Source organism: Anomalospiza imberbis, chromosome 5 (genome assembly GCF_031753505.1).
Source record: "Anomalospiza imberbis isolate Cuckoo-Finch-1a 21T00152 chromosome 5, ASM3175350v1, whole genome shotgun sequence".
Taxonomy (NCBI): Eukaryota; Metazoa; Chordata; class Aves; order Passeriformes; family Viduidae; genus Anomalospiza; species Anomalospiza imberbis.
In genome coordinates this window covers 24,266,583-24,276,395 of record NC_089685.1, presented here as the reverse complement: position 1 = coordinate 24,276,395, position 9,813 = coordinate 24,266,583, and the positions used below count along the sequence as shown (strand labels likewise).

The window sequence follows — 9,813 nt, the reverse complement described above, 5'->3', positions numbered from 1 at the left end:
TGACACTGGAACACCGTGTGACATGGGTTTTTTATTTCTATCTTTCTCTCTTCTGTAGAACTTTTAATTAAAATTTCAATCGTATAGTAGAACTAGCACATCCTGTCTCCAAGATGGTTTTCTCTGTTAGGGGCTTCTGAAGGGACAGTGGTATAATGTACATTTGATAACTGTGAAAATAAGAATGCACAGTATTCTCACTAAATCTGTAACTGCTATTACTAAGCAGTCTATATATAAAAATAGCCAGCAGGACTAGGGAAGTGATTGCCCCTCTGTATTCAACACTGGTGAGGCCACACCTCGAGTGTTGTGCCCAGTTCTGGGTCCCTCATTGCATAAGAGACACTGAGGGGCTGGAGCATGTCCAGAGAAGGGCAATGAAGCCAGTGAAACACCTAGAGAGTGAGTCCTGTGAGGAGCAGCTGAGAGAGCTGGGTTTGTTTATCCTGGAGAAAAGGAGGCTCAGAGGAGACCTTACCTCCCTTTGCAATTACCTGAAAGGAGGCTGTAGCTAGGTAGGTTCAGCCTCTTCTCCCAGGCAACCAGAGACAGGACAAGAGGAAATGGTGTCAAGCTGCACTAGGGGAGGTTCAAGTTGGACATCAGGAGAAATTTTCCCACTGAAAGGGTGGTCAAGCATTGGAGCAGGCCGCCCAAGTAGATGATAGAGTCACCATCCTTGCAAGTGTTCAAGAAATGACTGAGTGTGGCACTTAGTGCTATGGTCTGGTTGATGTGGTGGTGTTTGGTCAATGGTTGGACTCAGGAATCATTATTCTTGAGGTCTTTTCCAGCTTTAATGATTCTGTGATTCTAAGGACAGCACAAGTGGGAATACAGTGATTATACTCATTACAAGCCTGTGCCTTCTCTCATAGTCAAAGCACATTTTAGTGTAGATTCAAGACACAATCCACAATGCCTAGGCTCAATTCTAGTAGGTGGTTTGCTTTTGTTCTGAAAACCTAAATTTCCTTGGCCCATTATTGTCATTAAACTCACTGGACGGGTGCTCAGGTTACACATATATACTGCAGGGAGGTATTAAGGAGGTGTTACTCTATCTGACCTTCTCCTGTAGGAGCTGGAGATGATAAATGCTCTCAGGGATCCTAGCAAGTGCTGGGAAATTATGTATCTCTGAGGCTTGTAGTCTAACATCTCACTCCATGAGATAGGACATTTAAACTCCTCTCACTGCACTCCCAGGTGTAAACTTCAGCTGCTCACCATTCAGTTTGCTGACTACGATGAATAAGTTTTTATAAGACCGATGGTGTGCTCTGCAGGAAGTAACCATAGATACCTGATGTGGCATGATGGCTTCCAACAGGAGCCAGGTCACCTTAAAGGCATTGCCTGAGCTGTGTGACACCATTGTTGATCAAAAGTCTTCTGATTTTCCCTTCTATCTAGTGGTTATCAGAGGGGAATAAAGGCATTATGGTCTCCAGTTCTAGCACTTCTAGAGATAAGTATTTTCCAGCTTGAAACACTAGCAGTCTAGGCTGAAGGCTGTTCTGCAGACTGCCAGAAGTTCTCAAGAGTTTTGTTGGCACCCAGGGACTAACTTAGATATAAGCCCATCATAACTGTGATCTTCTCAAGCTGATGATATCTCTGAAACTTTATCCAGGGTGTGGAGTACCCCTGCAGTGCATCTGGGCGCTGACAGCCTTTTCCTGGCTATTTATTCCAAGCTAGAAAATGTTTTACACCAGAGGATTCACTCAGAGTAGCCTTAAAGGATGAAAGAGACTAGAGTTGTATAACTTTCTGGCAACTATCAGAATATAGGCATTCATCTGTGACTATTAGTCATCACAACATTCAGCCTGTTGATCTCCAGGAACCGAAGCTCCAGATGTAGCTTGCCCAGATGTACACGTTGCCAGAAACCCTACTGGCAGAAAATCCCAAGTGAAAAAACTGACATGGAAATGAACTAGTTGGTGCATTGAAAAAAAAATCTGATCAAATGGAGCAGCTATATTCTATACAAAGAACAAGTTGATGAGAGATCTCAGATCTGCCTTTCATATTCAAGGAATGATGCAAAGCTGTACACAGCAGACACACTTCCATCTGGAAGGAATGCATGGAGATTTCTGAAAGGAAAAAAAAGGAATGGGATGACTTTTCATACCTTTTTTCAGTTCCTACCTCTAACTTATCTCCTTATTTCTTGATGTGTATGCTCCCATTCAAATGGTACACATAATTGTCAATTCGGCTGTTATAACAAAAGCAGGTGTTCTTACTCTCTGCTAGACAATGATTAATGATTCAACTAGATTTGGAAGCAGCTAGAATTCTGTCAGTTTCATTTCATTTGTGCTGAAACAGTCCAAAGAAACCCATGAAATAAAGATGCTTAGAGATGAAAAACTGGAACAGTTTTTGTCATATTTTAGCAGGATTTTGGTCTGAACCTGAGTGTCTTTAGAACATCATCTCTATAGTTATAAAAATCCTTTTGTATGTGTCTAACAAATATCCTTTGAAGGAGACCACTGAAAATACAGATTTACTTCTCTAGGTTGCAGAGTTGTCTTAGCAAATAACATTATTCAGCAGAGGGAATTTAAAGCCAGCACTGCCCAGCTATTCAGTGTATTGAGGAAAGCCTTTCTGTTGCAGAGTTCTCAAAAAATTTGGACTTCTCCATGTATCAGTTTACTCATTCCTGGCTGGGAGGCTAAAAAATTTACAGTTGAAACTGTACTAGTGGATACTCATCCAAAATTAATTTTAAAAAACCCAAACAAACAAAACCAAACACCAAACATCATCGTCAATGACCTGTTGCCTTATGGATTATTGAGAACTGAAACTCAAAGAAACCCTGTTGCTGATGGCAACAAGAACTAGGCTAAAATGTAGAGGGATTTCTCTGAGCAATAGCAAAAGCCTTCAGTCTGAATCCTCAGCTTGAATTGTAGGGACATTGAACCCTGAATCTCTTGATAAGCAAAATTTCTCATTTAGAACACTAAGTTTTTGTAGACACAAGGAAAAGTAACTTGGGAAGAGTTAACAAAGATGAATGAATCATTTATTTGTATCAACAAAAATTAAAGGTTCTATCTTTAATTTCTTTGCAGTAAACATTTTACTTAGTTTCACAGCCATCACAGCCACAGTACTGCCTTCAGCTATTGCCATTTTGTGGTCACTACTGTCATTCCAGCTAGCCCTTCTTCCTATTTCACCATCAGTGTTACACCACCCCAACATCTGGGAATTCCTTCATTCACACAGACATGTTGCTGGCTGATAAGAATGCTCAGCCTTACCCACTTGTTTCATGACACTTACAGAGAATTCACCGACCCATTCTTCTCTGTTCAGCAGCTTCAGCTCAAGGTATTTCTTTCCCTCCAAAGTCACCTCCATATTTGCTCATCACAATCTTGAAGGAGGTCTATAATTTGCAGGACTCTTAAAAAAGTCCTTGCTCTATTTCTAGTCTAATCTCTTTTCTAGTCTGCCTCCATTTCAGCATGAGCCTCCAGCAGTTATGTAGGTGATTCTGGATAGAAAACTCATGCAAATAGAATCATAGAATCAGTTAGGCTGGAAATGACCTCAAGGATCACTGAGTCCAACCTTTGATCACACATCACCATATCACCCAAACCATAGCACTAAGTGCCGCGTTCAGTCATTTCTTGAACACTTCTAGGGATGGTGAATCCACCTCCCTGGGTAGCCTGTTCCAATGCTTACCACCCTTTTAGGGAAGAAATTCCTCCTGATGTCGAACCTGAGCCTCCCCTGGCTCAGTCTGAGGCCATTTCCTCTTGTCCTGTCTCTGGTTGCCTGGGGGATGAGGCCGATCCCACCTGGCTACAGCCTCCCTACAAGGTGGTTGTAGGGAGCAATAAGGTCGCCCCTGAGCCTTCTCTCTCCAGGCTAAACAACCCCAGCTCCTTCCCTGTTCCCTGTCCTTCATTCCTGTTCCCTGTATGACTCACTTTCTAGACCCTTCACCAGCTCTGCTGCCCCACTTTTCCAGCACCTCAATATCCTTCCTGTGATGAGGGGCCCAGAGCTGAAGGCACACTCGAGGTGCAGCCTCACCCATGCCAAGTACAGGGGTAAAAAAAGCACTCTGTTCTTCTCCGTCTTCAATAATACTTCATAAGCTTCTCGTAGGTGGAGCTTGCATTCATTTTTGTCTCTGTTTACAAACACCAACTAGAAGCAAAAAGCCTTTGTTCCTTTAAGGAAACCAGATAAAATGTGACTAAAAAAGTAGCAGATAACCATTCTATTGCTCTGTGTTGAGTTCTGGGACTATTTTTCTAAATTCCAATCAGGTAATGGCTATGTGATCAGATAACAATGTATTAGATCCAGTTTATTCAGTATATGGTGCTACTTGCCTTGACTCCAAGAGTCACATCCAATGCTAATTTTAAAGTGCCTCTCAAAATTAAGCTGTCCTTCTGGGTTAACAAATCCTGATATTTATGAAAATCTGTTTTAAAATAACACTTTTATCTTATATGAATATACAAACACCAGCTTCTCTGTTAACCAAGGATAGGTGGGTAGCTGAGGCCCAGATGAGCAGTCATGCTGATTGATTTTCATGGCACACACTATCAGATTTCATATGTATAAACACCAAATGATTTTCTGAGGCAGAACATAAGTCCCTTAGGACCTTTACAGTCAGTGACTTAATTTTGCATAAAGAATGTAACAGGTGCAAATACTTGGCATAAGGCATGTCTGAATATTTCTAAAGCCAGTTCAATAATTTTGGAAAGGGGCATGTAATGGAATAGCTCTCACAAAAGGCGTTGTCTGTTTCCAGAACAAATATTGGTATACATGCCAGAAGTAGAAACACTTTCATTTTGCCCTGCAGCATTGTCTATCCTATGTATCTTCCAAGGGCTGGTTCTCATGGTAAAGAAATAAGATGCCTGAATTTTTTTTTGCATAGCCAGATGTGAATTTAAATTTTGTGGTTCTCTAGTGTGTAGTATTTCTTGTGGAAATGAGCTGTATTTATCTAATTAAAGTTAGAATAATTTATTTTTCATTTCTTCTACTGGTAACTATTTTGTAGTTTAACACAACAAAATACAGAAAAGCATAAGTGTAATTTAAAATGTTTGGCTGAAAAAAACTTGTATAAGATACTCCTGGTTCAATGGTTCTAATCCATGTAGTCACCACAGCTATTGCAAAACATTTTTGGGTTTTGTTTCTAGTAGAAATACTGCAGCAAGCCACAAAGTCCCATAGAGGTTGTACAGGGTAAAAGTAATTAATCAGGTAACAAAATATCTCCTGACCAAATGGTAATCCAGCCTGGTAATGGTAATGGTAAACCATAATTCTGTTTTAATCAAGTCTGGTCTCATATAATTTCCTGAGAGAACTTATAAATTTGACACAATGTAAAAGCTTTGCTGAAAACGGGCCTAATTCATAGAAATCTTTGGTCATGGTGCTGTTCCTATTCTGTACTGAATTCTGAATGGAAGTTGAAGGTGGAAAGTGGGACCTACACAGACATCAGCTCTCCACTGTGGATGCATTGCAGTTTGTGTCTCCAGGCAGCACAGAATAGCTTAGAAGATGAAAGGAGAACGTAGAGCCCTTAAGGAAGTCAAAACTGAGGCCTGAGTTTAAGATCAAGCTCCCACACAGATCTAGAAAGCACCTGGGGGCTGGCTGTGCGGGCCCCCGAGAGAGCTGGTGGGAAGGGAGCCAGTGCTTTGCTGAGAGCTCTGTCTCGGGGTCAGAGCAGTGCACAGCTGGGAGACCCCAGGAACTCGTGTTCACTGTGCCTCCACAGCCACACTTGTTGACTAGTCCCAAACAGGGGCTGAACATCCTTACTGGAACCTAAAAATGGCATTGTCATGCTGATTAACCTCCATAGTGAAATGTGGTATAATTTAGGATGTATTTTTCTGACTTCCATGACATCAGAGCCCTTCTGATGTTGTATATAATTATAAAAATGTCTCTGACTTGCTGCTGAAAATACACGGGATGTTTTGTTTTCAAAAAACAACATGTTCTTTCCCTCTAGTTTGTCTATTTTTGGCAGGTTTTACCATGAAAACTGTGGTGATTGTTACAGTGAAAGCTCAAGTAAAACTTAAGATTACACCCTCTAGCCTGAACTTTTATAAAGGTATTGAACTTTAAGCTTTCTTCCCAGGATTACTACAGATTCTCTTTATGTAGTACTCCGAGCAGATGAAATACACTACTTTTTTGTAACTGGTGCTGTCTAAGATCTTACTAGCAGTATCCATAACTGCACAGGGAGATATGCAGCAGCAGAAAGGGAGTAGGCACTGAAGTACACCATGCAGAAGCCTGAGTAATGGGCAAAAAATGGGAGTGTAACCCTATGACCATATTTAGTTTCCACATGTGAATCTTGGCTGGCTGAATCCTACCCCAAATGCCAGTGAGGCCTGAGAAGCTGGAAATCTTTTGCTCTGTGCATACAAGCAAAGTCATGACTCATGCAGAAGAGAAACAGTTTTCTTTTGCAAGAGGAACATTTTTCCTTATTGACCAGGGAGAGAGCCGAAAACAGCTTTGCTTTCTGAGTGATTCTATCACTTCACAGCAGCACTGTGGAGGTAAGAAAATCAAGAAAAGCACTTACAGTTCCAGGAATTTGCTAATTAGAAGTGGAAATCTTGGTTTAAAGACAGCCAACCAAAATCACTATATAAGTCAACTCATTGAAGACAGTGAATTAAATTGAGTGTAACTTGGACTGTTCAATAAATTTCAAATGTCAGGCAAAGAAATGAAATTAAAGACCAAATAATAATAATGCAAGATATTTAAAATGTTGTGTAATTTAATCTGAGTAGGGAGCTCGGTGTATAATTGCATTTGCACTGGGCATTATTTCTGATGTGGTACATTTTCAGCGTTAAAAGTGATGCATTAAGGTTCTGCAGATGATAGAGCTCTCTCTATCGCAGAAGGATTATGTTTCTTGGAAAGGAAGGACACTTCAGAGAATCCCAGATTATGGGAATTTGTTTCCACCAAAGCTGTTGGAATTTTCCGAGTTACTTCAATGGAAAGTGAAGGAAGCCAATGAAAATCCTCCCCGCAGTGAGAGAGAACATCATTAAAAGGTGTGAGCAATCAGCGAGCAAAGCAAACAGGACTGATTTTAAAGCTTGCTCTTCTTCTCTCCTGATTGGCTCCAGTGACCCTCTTCTTCTTACATTTATGAATGACGCTGACCTACACCAGATGAAAGTCAGCCCCTCATCTGTCACACTGAGCTCGCCAAGCCTGGCGCGTTTCCCACCGTGGCTCCCTCGCTGCCATCCCGCTTTCCTCACCGCCCCGCAGTTCTCCCTGAAAGTGGCCACAGGAACCGCCCAGGCAGCAAGGCAAAGCCTTTCCCTGACAATACCCCTTCGGTTTTCTTTTAAATCCATGGCAACGCAGAGTTTTATTTTTGTGTCTAAGGAGGAGGAATTTCCACTCCAGCCGGGAGCGCCCCGGAGCCGAGGCGGCTCTGCCGAGCCGAGGCTGCCACCTCCCGGCTCTCCCCGGGCCGCAGCCCGGCCGGAGACCCGCCCCTGGAGCTCCGGGAGGAGCTCGTTCCGTCCTGCTGAAGCGCCGCCTGCATTTACCAAAACGCCCCGCTGTACGTCACCTAGCAGCAGTGCTCTACTGTGCTCTCTCCAATTTATGAGACGGTAAGGAAGCATTTAAAACTGTCCATCACTTTACAACACGTCTGGAATAAAAATGCTCCATGAAAAATCCTAATGTGAGAAATCAATTCTAAATATGAGAAATCAAAAGAAACAGACAATAACATATCAGCTTAAGGAGACAGCTTGGTAAAAGCACATTAGTGAAGGTGCTTCAATTTATATTTAATCTGATAAAGTTTGTCAACCAATTTGTGGGTAGAAACATACCCTCTGTTTTCATTTTAATAGGACTGTTTCAAAAAGTCATCTGGTACTGCAAGTGTAGAGGGGAAAGTGAAAAAATCTCAACATAAGAAACACATGGACCTTTTAATGCAAGTCCTGAGGAGGATCATGAAGATAATCAGAGGGCTGGAGTACCTCTCCTATGAAGACAAGCTAAGAGACTCACAGGTGTCCTGCCCTGAGAAGAGAAGGCTCTGTGGAGACCTTAGAGCAGCCTTCCTGTACATTAAAAAACCTACAAGAGAGCTGGAGAGGGACTTTTGACAGGGTCATGTAGTGACAGGACAAGGGCGAATGCTTTAAAACGAAAGAGGGGAGGTTTACATTAGATATTAGGAAGAAATGCAGGGCAGTTGGAACTATATTATCTTTAGGTCTCTTCTGACTCAAGACATTCTGTGATTCTATGATTCTATGGAAAGACTCCCTTAAGGACAGCAAAAATAAATCGAGCAGTGTGAAACATGGATTGAGTGAAATCAGTAGCAGGCTTTCCATACCAGGAAAGTGCAGCCAAAAACAACAGGGAAGGCACAAATTTGGACAAGCAGACCTCTCACCTGTTAGTCATTCACAGCAGAGAGATAAAGCTAGAGCAAGACTGAAAAAAGCTTTTTTTTTTTTTTTTCCTGCGTGTCTTTCCTGAAAATCTTTGTAGGGATTGAACTGAGCTAGAGGCTCCAGAGATGCCAGGTAGTACTGTAGTAAAGATAATGCATTAGGTGAACCTTTTAATACTGTGCTGTGCTTCTGAGTCTATAGGGGTTTAACCCTGGCTGGATGCCCGGTACCCACCAAAGCCTCTCTACCACTCTCCTCCTGTGCTAGAAAGAGAAAATACGGAAAGGCTCTTGGGTCAGGAAAAGAACAGAGAGAGATCACCCATTACTGTCATGGGCAAAACAACTCAGCTTGGGGAAATTAACTGAATTTCTAACCAGTCAAATCAGAGCAGGAATATAAGAAATAAAACTAATTTTTAAAACACATTCCCACCACCTCTTCCTATTCTTGGGCACAACTTAATTCCCAAATTCTCTGCCTCCTGTCCCCAAGCAGCACAGGCAAATGGGGAATGAGAGCTGTGGTCAGGGCATCACATATTATACCTGCCACTTCCTCCTCCTCTGCTGAGAGGACTCCTCACACTCTTCCCCTTGTCCAGCATGGGCTTCTCTCTCCACAGGGCCACAGGTCCTGCCAGGAGCCTGCTACAGCACAGAATTCCCATGGGATCCTGTGGAGTAGATAAAATACATTTCCTTGGGGTGAAAATAGTTTTACCTATAACTGCTATTTTTTGCAAGCATGCGAGATCCTTTAAGGAAACAACAGTGTTCTGAGAAGCCCAGTCCTCTGCATCAGAAGCCCTGCTGCTGCTGCTGGGTGAGCTTAGGCACTCCCATGTTTGCTCTAGTTTTAGAGGAATAATGGGCAGGAAAACACCAAGCTTGAGTAGTTGCTGGTTAACATCTGGCTGTTTCCTTCTCCTTCCAATATCACAAAGCAGCCCTAGGCCTCAACTCACCAGCTGGGTTCAATGAAGCAAGCAGATCCTCTGTTTTCAAAGCCACACTAGGCACCAGGAGCAGATTGGTGACTCTGGCACAATATCTATTAATAAATAAAAGCATCAGGCTTTGCATTTGAATAGGCCCTTTTCTTTGGCAGATCTCAAAGTAATTTCTAAAGCGGGGCAGGCATTATTATCTCCATTATGGGGCTATGTTATATGACAAGCTCTCAGCTGGGAACTAGGCAAGATCTTGGCTCTCCAACAAGGAACATCTGCTCCCTCTGGTTAAATGCCACACACCATCAGTCCTGAAAGCTTTCAGGTTCTGGCCAAGCA

General features: G+C 42.4%; 1 long non-coding RNA gene across 1 annotated transcript in view; it reads right to left on the bottom strand.

Annotated features, from left to right (window-relative positions):
- LOC137473865 (uncharacterized) overlaps positions 1-9,813 on the bottom strand; it is a 14,307-nt gene extending 4,494 nt beyond the window's left edge. Inside the window, exons 1-2 of the long non-coding RNA XR_010999023.1 lie at positions 9,246-9,813; positions 9,062-9,172 (exon numbers count right to left, since the gene is read on the bottom strand). This is a non-coding gene — a long non-coding RNA (uncharacterized lncRNA). The remainder of the gene's footprint in view (positions 1-9,061; positions 9,173-9,245) is intronic.